This window comes from Phoca vitulina, unplaced genomic scaffold (assembly GCF_004348235.1).
Source record: "Phoca vitulina isolate PV1807 unplaced genomic scaffold, GSC_HSeal_1.0 scaffold5, whole genome shotgun sequence".
In the NCBI taxonomy this organism is placed as follows: domain Eukaryota; kingdom Metazoa; phylum Chordata; class Mammalia; order Carnivora; family Phocidae; genus Phoca; species Phoca vitulina.
The window spans coordinates 79,085,978-79,097,510 of NW_022589708.1; the positions used below are offsets into that span (position 1 = coordinate 79,085,978).

Here is an 11,533-nt window from a genome sequence, read left to right on the forward strand (position 1 = left end):
ATAATCCTAACCAACAGTGCACAAGGGTTTTATAAGCTTTTAAAAGAAAAAAAATGTCCTCTGCTATACTGACTGTTTCAAAGTACACAAAAAGAAGTGTTAAATTTCTTTCAAAAGGCAAATATAATTTGATCTTCAGATTTGTTAAGTATTCCAAATAGGCCAACTTCCTTAAATTTAAAATCAAATATCAATACATAGGACATAAGGACTCTTCAAAAGATTTGTTTGTTCTAGAAATGAAAAGTTAATATAACATTGGGAAAATAAAATACTACTTATCTTATTAATAAAAGAAAAATTATTAATATATCAAATAACTAGTATTATTACTTCAAAATCTATTCTTGCCTGGCATATTTTAAAATGACAGTAACGGTAGCTCATTTTTCTTAAAAACAGAAAGATAACACATATAATCTATAATCTTACCTTTTCTATTTTTTTAGATTTCAATCTAAATTTTAGATTGAGTTTTTTTTATAATTTAAAAATATGGAGGGGCGCCTGGGTGGCTCAGTTGGTTAAGCGACTGCCTTCGGCTCAGGTCATGATCCTGGAGTCCCGGGATCGAGTCCCGCATCGGGCTCCCTGCTTGGCAGGGAGTCTGCTTCTCCCTCTGACCCTCCTCCTTCTCATGCTCTCTGTCTCTCATTCTCTCTCTCTCTCAAATAAATAAATAAAATCTTTAAAAAAAAAAAAACAAATAAAAATATGGAGACCTATTTGTTTTCTTGTTAGTTGTGCATTACGTGACTGTATGGAAAGAGATTCCAGGGGCATTGACCAAAAACATTCTAGAAGTAATAAATGTATTCGATAAAATGGCAGCATAAGGTAAAACTATGAATGCTGCATTCCTGAGATGCTTAACTAGAAAATACAATTAAATTCTTTTTGTGAGATGATTGAAAACAACAACAAATAACCCACCAAATAATCTGGGTATTCATTTACCTGGGCAGATAAGAAATTCATACGTCGGGGCTCAGTTGATTCAGTCTTTTAATAAGAAAACCATGGCCCATTGCATAATGGTACACAGGTTGTGATCTTATGTTAAAAAAAAAAAAGACTAGATGCATCCACATACGACATGGATGTAAGTTACAGAGAGGGCTGGGGGAAGGCACTGGAAGTGGGGTTGGGGGTGGTGTCACCAGAGAACTGTCACTTATTACTTATATACTTTCCTATTACTTGAAATTTCACTAACATGTATTCATGTGTTGTCTATGTGACTTTTTTAAACAATAAAGAGAAGAAAAATGTGGCCCAGGCCAGGAGCTCACTTGCCGGAAGTCAGTGGCAGGGTGGGACCTAGACCTAACACCTGATAGCCAGATAGGGCTGTGGCAGATTCAGGAGAGCAGAAAGGGCGCGAGTGAGAGGACACCACGTCGCTCTGCTGTGCAGGCTCAAACGCAGCAGACTCACTCCCCAGCTCAGCCGGACAGTCGAGGCAAGCCCCCTGCAGGAGGTAGCATTCCAGCTAGTTCTTGCACAGTAGGAGCCAGCCACGTGGAGGAAAGGGCAGACAGTGCTCTATGAAGAAGGACTGGTACCAAGAGATTGCTACCAGTTCTTGGAACGCAAATAATCAGTCTATGTCAAATGCCGGAGGAAGGTAAAAAAATTAAGGGTGGCAAAAATTCCACTGGATTTGGGTGGAATTGGAACGCAAATAATCAGTCTATGTCAAATGCCGGAGGAAGGTAAAAAAATTAAGGGTGGCAAAAATTCCACTGAATTTGGGTGGAAGATGGGTTACAAACTTCAGGATCAGTTTCCATAGAGTTATGGGGTGGAGGTCAGATTGCAACAGGTCAAAAAAGTGAGAAGCAAGAAGAAAATAAATGCAAACTACTCTTTCAAGAGAAATGAGATGAGGAGAAAAGAAGCTGTGTGACCACTCACAGGCTCCTGCGTGAGATGCAGGTGGTCACTGGCCTGAAGAAGGTTGTAGAGGTTTAGGGAGAAGGATGGAGAGGGAGTGGACAAGGAGCATAAGGAAGAGCTGGGGGGGGGGGGAGCATTAATTGGGTTGCATTAAACTGCAGGACTGTATGAAGTTTTTCTCCTATAACCCTCAGTGGCCTGTGTGTAGGATGAGAAACGGGATTTGGCTAAATCGGTCCAAGGCTAACTGAAGTTTAGCAGAGGAGATTCGGCAAGTAGAACAGTGGGGTGGAGGGCGTGGCTGGTGCTGGTGCTGGTCAGAGAGAGCTGCTAAAATGGAGACTCACAGGACCTGGATTGTAGGAAGAAAAGGGAGGGCAGTGGGGCCACTGAACTGGAGAAAATGAGGGGTGGAAGAATGAGTGCGGTGGAGTTAAGAAGGGGAGGAGGGAAAAGAGATGTGGTCAGAAAATGGAAAATTAAAACTTAACAGCATCCTAATAAGATAAATTGGTCTTAGAGCCTAAATTAATTATAATTTGTTTTAGCTGCATATAACAGAAAACCCACCCCAAATAAGAAGTTTATCTTTTCTCACTTAAATGAAGACCAGAGGAAGGTAATACACAATTCTCTTGTGGCTCTGCAGTTATCAGTGTCCCAGGCCCATCTATTTTCCTGCCCTGCCATCCTAGTACATGGCTTCTATTCTCACGGTTACCTCATGATCTAAAATGGCCACCGTGCACCAGCCATCACAACCATTACAAGAAGTAGCACAAAGGAAGAAGGAAAAAAGCAACAAGTATACCTGCCAGCCCTCCTTAAAGAGCCTTCCAAGAAGTCCACCCAACACATTCACTTTCATCTTTTTTGGCCAGAACATCACCACATCCAGCAGCAAGGAAGGCTGTGAAAAGTCATTTTTAATTCAAGGTTAGATCAGAGTTTTGTCACTGATGGAAGGAGCGAATGCTGCATAGCAGATGGGTAGCTGCACTCTGGCACAGAGACCCAAGCCAATTCTGATAGAAGGGCAGGACATTGCTTCCCAAGGGTTACAGGAAAATAGAATCTTCTGTCTCTGGCTTTCTCGTGGAAGCTGCTATCCCAGGTACAAAGAGAATTTGCCAAGCCCAGAGAGTTCCACTAGAGAGTTAGGGGAGGAAGCCCTCACTGTGATTTTCAGTGTAGTCATCCAGAATAGTCTGTATCTTTAGCCGCCTAAAAAAAGGCACCACCCCATCATTTTCTCAGTCTGGTTTTAGGCTGGAGTGAATATTGAATGAATAGTCTTTGAAAATTCTGAGTCAGGGCGAAGGGGTCACAATGAGAACTCAGTGCCTTCCTCATGAATGCTCCACTGTCGGCCGCTTCCGCCCACCATTCATATCACCCAGGTTAGACAATGGGGTGGATTCTTCCACTGTGTCTCTGTCCCTCTGCCCACACGGCTCCCCCTGAAGTTTCATCTGTCACTAAACCAATGAGGAGAAATGCATCGGAAGAGTGGATCCCAAGAATCCAAAGAGTGGAAAATGCTGTCAATCCCTTCCTTCTCTGCTAACATATCTTTGCACAGTCCATTTGTGTAATGCTTTCAGGGATTTGAGTAAAGGCCTCTCCAGCCCTCTTCCCAGGCTCCCACTTCCTACCCTGAGCCCTTCAGAGGAGACCGGGTGCTTAGCCATAGACTTCATGAAAGTGAGGATACTAGCCTGTTCTAGATCCCTCTGATGTTTAAGAGCTAAATGCTTTTCAATGGCCAAACCTGACCATTTTTCTGTTTTTCTAATGGAAGGGTTTTTTTCCTTTAGCCTAAGCACTAGACTCAGAAAAGCAATAATCTGCCCTTGAAACTTAAAGTGTAATCAGTGATTTATACAGTCATAAAGTGAAGCAATTAAAAACTGATCCTCTTTAATAACTTAATAACATTTACTAAATAAAATTTAAAAATAAAATTTATTAAATAAAATTTTAGGAAATGGATAAATTTGAAAACTGGCAGTTATGGCAACTAATAAAAAATCAATTCGCTCTACAGTTATTTTATACCTCACCTTTCTACCTGATTTTCTACTCTAAAAAAAATTTAAAAGACCATGTCTCATTTATATATGCTTGTGTGTATATATATATATATATATATATATGAAGTTATATGAATTAAGTAATCTATATGAGCAGGAATTATAGGAATTTGTAGCCTGTACCACTGGCACCTGTTCAATGAATTAATGACAGGGGCGCCTGGGAGGCTCAGTCGGTTAAGCCGCTGCCTTCGGCTCAGGTCACTATCTGCTGGGATCGAGCCCCGCATCGGGCTCCCTGCTCAGCGGAGAGCCTGCTTCTCCCTCTCCCTCTGCCTGCCGCTCCCCCTCACTCCCCCTCCATTCCTGCTCTGTCTCTCGCTTTCTGTCAAATAAATAAATAAAACCTTAAAAAAAAAAAAAATGACAAAACTCCCATAAGGCGGTTTATTCTCAGCGCTCTGGCGCTTCAAAGGCATGCCCACACTCTGGAAAGATTTGCAATTAAGTTTAAAGATTCCAAGCGAATTCATGTTTCTCAAACTCACATACAAGTCTGTATGTTAGTTGGTGTGTTGGAACTTCAGAAACACAACGCCAACCTCCCGGGGCAGTTTCCAGAAGGGCTCGCACAGGCTGCTGGTCCCGGGGGCTGCGGCTGCGGCTGCGGCTGCGGCTGCGGGTGTGGTTCTGCCGGACCCGGGTCCTTTACAGTCCTTGCCAACCACAGACTCCTGCTTCCTATTACCCAACGGAAACAGTTGCGATGGGGCCAGAGTGTGATCATGAACAAATCTAGGGAAAATATCCTTTAGGTTCGGTCAACAATTAATGAGGGTTTTCACTTCAAAGAGGGAGAGGAAGTCTTCCCGCCCTCGCTGTCTTGGTACCGGCGGCGTGGCTCAGAGTGATGGAGACGCGCGGCACCGGGCCCCCCAGGCCGGCGTAAGTGTGGCAATCCACCCCCCCCTCCCCCCGCCAAGCAGAACACCTGAGAGAAGCTGGCAGAGGCCGTCCGTGGACTGCTGTTTACTGTCTGCTCTGCGTTAGTAGGCACCAAGTTGAACAGGGTCTACTTCCTGTAAAGAAAAGAAATGGAACTGGCGGTGGAAAAGGGCAATAGCCCAAATTAATATAAATTCACTGCTGGGCAGTACTACTTTGGCTTCTACCTTCCCAAGGCACCCTTACTTTTTAAAATACTTGTCTTTTCCAGAAACAGCTCCATAAATACAGAGAACAGACTGATGGTTGCCGGGGGGGAAGCGAGTAGGGGGGAAGGGCAAAATGCGTGAAGGAGAGCAGGAGAAACAGGCTTCAAGTTATGGAGTAAATAAATCACTGGGATGAAAGGTGCAGCATAGGGAATATAGTCAAGGATATTGTAATAGCAGCGTAGAGTGACAGGTGTGAACTAAACTTGTGGTGAGCACAGCATAACATAAAGACCTGTCCAATCACTGTGTTGTACACCTGAAACTAATGTAACCTTGTGTGTAACTATACTTAAATTTTTTTTAATGATGAAAAAATAGTTGTCTTTTCTAACTGTGGAACTTGGTGCTTGATAGTCTAAATAATCTGGACAGCTCTGTCCAGTACAATTTTCTGCACAGATGGAAATGTTCCATATCTGTGTTATCCAATATGGTAGCCACTAGCCACTCGCGGGTATTGGGCACTTGCAATATGGCGAGGGTGACTAGGGACTGGATTTTAAATTTTATTTAATTTTAATTAATTAAAATTTAAATTTAAATAGTCACATGTGCAAGTGGCTAACAAATTAGAACAGATCTAGTAGATCAAAAGAATTTTTTGTTCAGCTAGGAAATATGACTATTTCCCGCAGCAGCTCATGAAACTTGGTTTCCTCATCAATACTGATGCAGACCCACGAACTCAGATGTGCAACAGAAGCCTGTGACTTCCCGGTTTCCACCTAAACAAGAGATTTGTTTTGCAGTTCATTAGAAATGTTGCTGATTCAAAGCTCTTCCAAGTGAAACAGTCTCTCAAAAAGTTCAGAAAGGGGTAAAAGAGAAAAAAAGATCCATTTTAAATACTAAGACAAGACTATATTTATTAACAACTAAAGGGAACCACACACCCTCCTAAAGAATTGGGTGGCTTGGGTGGCTCAGTTGGTTAAGCGTCTGCCTTTGGTTCAGGTCATAATCCCAGGGTCCTGGGATCCAGTCCCATATCCGGCTCCTTGTTCAGCAGGGAATCTGCTTCTTGCTCTGCCTGCCGCTCCCCCTGCTTGTGCTCTCTCTCTCTCTGACAAATAAGTAAATAAAATCTTTAAAAAAAGAAAAGAATCATTTTGAAGTTTTTATGTGTAAGCAATGAGAATGATACCTTTCTTCATCAAGTTATACATGACATGAATACTATGAATAACAGGAACCCACAGATGTGTGTCTTACCAGGAAGACTGTATAATAGTTTAAAATGTAGACTTTGTTAGAATTTTACTTAAATAATGCCTCACAAACTTATTTAGTCGTCTGGCTTGAGCAAGTTAATTAACTTCTCTAATCCTCAGTTTGTTTATTGTAAAATGGATAATGATAGTACCTACTTCACAGGACTGTTGTGAGGATTAGATCAGGTAATGATTAACAAGGCTTTAGCCCTCACATGGTAAGCATTCATGAGTAAGTAAATAAATGGTAACTATTATTATTTTGTTTTACTCCTCCATAAAGTGAAGACTAGTAATCATGTAGAGAGGTCCAGAGGTTTTTTCCATGTGTGAATCATACACTGATATTCTTCATTTTGATACTCAGAGAGGGCTAAACAAACCTTGCTAATACTTCCAATTGTCCATTCATGATGTTTTAGCCACACTCTTCGTGCTCTGGAAGAGTCTCTGCATATTTGAGACATAAGCCATTGTTCAGCAGACAAGGTATCTCACTTGGGGGCGAAGAATCACATAGTTTAAGGAGTAAATTTATGGATAAAGCATTAACATTGTCCTAAATGCCAAGGCTTTTGAAGATTTGTCAGTCTTTACCTTACAGAAATAGAGTAAATTCTATGTATGTACTCTCTTTTAAGACTAATACCAAAAACTGAACTTTTACCTACTAAAATACTAAACCCCAAACTTGTTTTTTATTTATTTGTTTGTTTATTTATTTATTTATTTATTTTTCCAAACTTGTTTTCTAGTGACTAAGTGTTTACGCTTAGGTTTCCCTGTTGGAACTACTGTGTGATGATTATGGTGGGAAGAGATAGATTGGTCATCAAAGTGAATTAACATATCTTAGGATACATTGTCGTACATCTGTATTTCTTTTTTTTTTTAAGATTTTATTTATTTATTTGACAGAGAGAGAGAGAGCACAAGCAGGGGGAGTGGGAGAGGGAGAAGCAGGCTTCCCGCTGAGCAGAGAGCCCAATGCTGGGCTCGATCTCAGGAAAAAATATGGAATGCTTCACGAATTTGCGTGTCATCCTTGCGCAAGGGCCATGCTAATCTTCTCTGTATCGTTCCAATTTTAGTATATGTGCTGCCGAAGCGAGCACTGTACATCTGTATTTCATAAGAAAAACTCTCATCTGGACTTGGCAATTTAAAAATATATGTGCATATATAGATACACACACGTTCACATGGCCTTACCTGTTTTGAATGCTGTAGGCAGGGAATATAGAGGGGAGATCATAAGTAAAATTACATCCAACTATGCAACTTTAATGAAAATTTTAAATCTAATTTTTATTAGCGCCATCCGGTTTTAGCAATTTCTTGCTAAATTTCTCTCCAGTCCCATATCCGGCAATTTCTTGCTTCCTAAATAAAGCCTTTTGAAAGGGCCCTCCCAATGCGCTCCATGAGTGATTCACAGGAGCAGTAGTGTCTTCAGTTATCTTGCACCCTTTATGATCCACTTTTTGTGAACAATGGAGAACATTGAGATAGATTTTTAAAAGTTGTTTCATACCATCCCAAGGCTAACCTTGGGATGTAAAAGTCAAAAAAAGGAACAACTTGCTTTTCAACAAAGTGAAATGAAACGTTTTGCCATCTTCCACCACTGTGATGAGCTGGGTTTTCAATGCCCTGGGTGATCCGAGCGCAGTTTCCCTCTGTGACTCCTTTCCAAGAACCGTTCACTAGGACCCTGTGCTGCTGACCGTGGCTGAGAACCTGGAAAGAACCACTGAGAGCCAGTGAGAGCTTGAATCCTACCCCTGAGGACTGAAAACCCAGAAACCCCCAGAACAAGCCCCTGAAGCAAAGCAGAGACTCTCAAGCTCTCCGACCCTTTTCCTGTCCCTGCCTTTTTCCTTCCCTCCTCTCTTCATTTGAGTCACCATTGAGTGCTCACGGAGTTCTGGATGCTAGATGTAGAGATAAAAAGTTGATAGGACATAGACCCTGCCCTTCAGGAAATCACAATCTGATTAGGGAAAGAGATAAGTAGAATTCATACACACATAACCAGAATAAAAATCAGCTTCTGATCTCTGTGTTGTGCAACAAATGAGCTCCTGGTGTTGGAGTGGGACCCAAAGCTCCCTGGGGCTCCCAGTGCAAGTAACTTCTCCATTCTTATCTTCTCTTCCCAGAATGTTGATTGCAGCACATTATTCCTGGACTACCAGAAGGATGGCCTTTGTACCGCTGATGCTGGCCTCATTTTAAATTGACTCCAGCCTCCCGCTGGGCGTCAATCCTTGCTTGGCACTTGGCTAGGAAGCTGAAGAACACGACCCTGCCCCCAAGCAGCCCACTGGTTAATGGAAAACAGACGATCTAAATCACCAATAAGCACAATAATATGTCAAGAGCAAGATAGTCTGAAAGCAAAAGAGAAGGTGAGTGGACAAATCACACACTACGCACGGGGAAACAGCACGTCTGACATACCCCTCCGACCCCTGAAAAGTGGACTAGATAAGCGGACCCCAAAAATGTTCATTTTAATTTGAATCCCTCTTTCAGAAAGAAAACATATATCAATAGCAGAAATAATCAGACACATGCTGTATTTACTATACTGTTGAAACTTGAAATTTTAAATAGAATTTAGTGGTAACCAAAAGCATCTTCTTCTCAGAAGCAACCATAAAAAATTGTGGGTTTGTTTGTGTGCTTTGTTTTGGTTTTGGAGTTTGTTTTGGAGGGGTAGTTTTTTGCTTGTTTGATTTTCTTGGAATAGTAAATAACGGTTGGCAACAAAAAATGTCTGTGCTAGTCTGCCACAGCAGTCAAGTTCTCCAGCAATCTTCAGGAGCCCTCAAAAACAGAATACAAAAAGTACCTTCACTGGGGAAAAGAAGAGAGGGAAAGAAAGAACAACAGCCCCCACTGCGCCTCTACATTTTTGCAAAAGTCCAGCATTCAGAAGAAGCTTCCTTGCTTGGCCTACATCTGCCGATTGGTAATTTGTAATTCAGGTTAAAAACAAAACAGAAGTGGGCATTGTTCTGATACTTGCCCTGATAACATCCCAAGAAAACTCCGAGAGCTGGCAAGAGAGAAAAGCAGATAATGGTCAATGCTGTCATTTGAGTTTAAAAAGCACTGTGATTTTTCTTTTAAAGGAACATCTTCAGTTTCCAAGACCATACACAGGGTTCCTAACTGCAGCTCAAAATTTTCCACTGGGCTCCCTCCGGAGAACAAACACCGCTCAGTGGAGAGTGTGCCGTACCAGTGCATTTCCCGGCTTCCCCGCAGGCCACTCTGCAGAACCAAGTGCCAGCTACACCCCACACTGGAAGCTTAGACCTTAGCTAGCAGAGGTTTGCTTTATCCATTAGTCTGCCACTCCCCCATAAGAATTATTTTCTGTTTCACCTTGGCCTTGAAAATAAGAGGAATTCCTCAGACTGGCATTTCAGGTCTTTTATAATCATAACTGATCCTTCTAAGCTGGTCAGAATAATTTTTAATATTTACCAAGTGCTTTAAAATTAACAAACTGAACTTTTGCATATATTATTTAATCCTCCAAACAGTTTCAAAGAAACTGTTATCATCCCCACTTCCAAATGAAGGATATTCTTAGAGAAGTAACTTGCCTAAAGTCAGTGTGGGGAACAGGGGTGGAGCTTGCCTACACCCAGGCTTCAGACTCTCACCCTGTCTCCCTTCATCTTGTAGTTGGATCTGCCACAGAAGTGTTACCTGCTGTTCCCCAGTGCTGCCGGCACCATCCACCTGCCTCCATGACTCTGCCTGGAACTACACTTCCCATTTCTCTTTGCCATCCCACCATTCTTCCCCTCTTCCTCAATGCCCATCCCAGTCACCCTGGCAGCCATGTCATTTTACAATGCTAATCCATATGGGGCCATGTGTTGTCCTTGTCTCTGGGGCTTTGGTTCTCAGTGCAGATGGGCTGAAAGGGAAAAGTCTTTGATTCAGATTTGGTTTCAAATCTCAGTTCTTGCCTTTAATCCTTCTAGGCTGATCAGAATAATATTTTATACTTATTAAGTGCTTTAAAGTTAACAAAATGAACATTTGCATATAATATATTATTTAATCCTCCAAATAACACTGTGTGGCCTTGGGAAAGTTTCTTAACTTACATGAATCTCCATTTCATTGGCTCTCAGAGGTCCACTATAGTGCCAATCTGAAAGGGCCAGCCTAGCGCAGAGATGGGATCACTTGGCAGACTTGGCAGGACCCTGCACAAATACTCAATAAGAACCAGTAGGAACTGGCATCAAAATAATGAGTTGATTAAACACACACACATGTTAGGAGACATCTGCTTAATATGAGCCTAAACATGTATTTGCATCTCTACTCCCATCTTAAATGCCAATTAAATGATGGAAGAAAAAAAACATATAAACTTATAAGAACAAAGAAATGGGAAGGGAAAGGAGAGGGCGGGGAGGATGGCAGATCAAATTTATGAAGACATCATGACCAGACAAATATGAAGACATTTTTTAATACAGAAGGACACAAAATTGTATTCTCCATGTTCCCTTTCTTAGGAACCTACTAGAGCTATGACTCTGTTATGAGGTTGTATGTTTGGTAGGAATGGTGGGGATGATGTAAGAGCTAACCCATCAAATGCCATAATAAAAAGTCAACAGGTCAGGGGCGTCTGGGTGGCTCAGTCGTTAAGCATCTGCCTTTGGTTCAGGTCATGGTCCCAGGGTCCTGGGATCGAGCCCCGCATCGGGCTCTCTGCTCAGCAGGAAGCCTGCTTCTTCCTCTCCCACTCCCCCTGCTTGTGTTCCCTCTCTCGCTGTGTCTCTCTCTGTCAAACAAATAAATAAAATCTTTAAAAAAAAAAAGTCAACAGGTCTAATATCCATCAATCAGTAAATAGCATAATAAGCACACTGTTTAGAAATTTAGAGATAAATATCAGAAGAGCTTACAAGAAATAAAGGCACTGGTTGCCCCTGTGGCAAAGTACTGGCCTAAGTACAGAGGCTGGGCAGTGTAGTGAAATATTTCTTTGAAAGCCTTTTGGTTCTATTTGAATTATTAAGCTGTGTACATTTATTAGAATACAATTAAAACCACCTATTCTTCGGAAGCTGTTTCAAAAAATAGAAATGGAAAGAAAACTTCCAAATGCATTCTACGAGGCCAGCATTAC

General features: G+C 41.7%; 1 non-coding gene across 1 annotated transcript; it reads right to left on the reverse strand.

The window, feature by feature from the left end:
• Nucleotides 1-7,368: 7,368 nt before the first annotated feature.
• Nucleotides 7,369-7,475, reverse strand: LOC116631862. Its single transcript, XR_004299300.1, has one exon. It is a non-coding gene; the product is annotated as a U6 spliceosomal RNA (small nuclear RNA).
• Between the last annotated feature and the right edge of the window lie 4,058 nt (nt 7,476-11,533).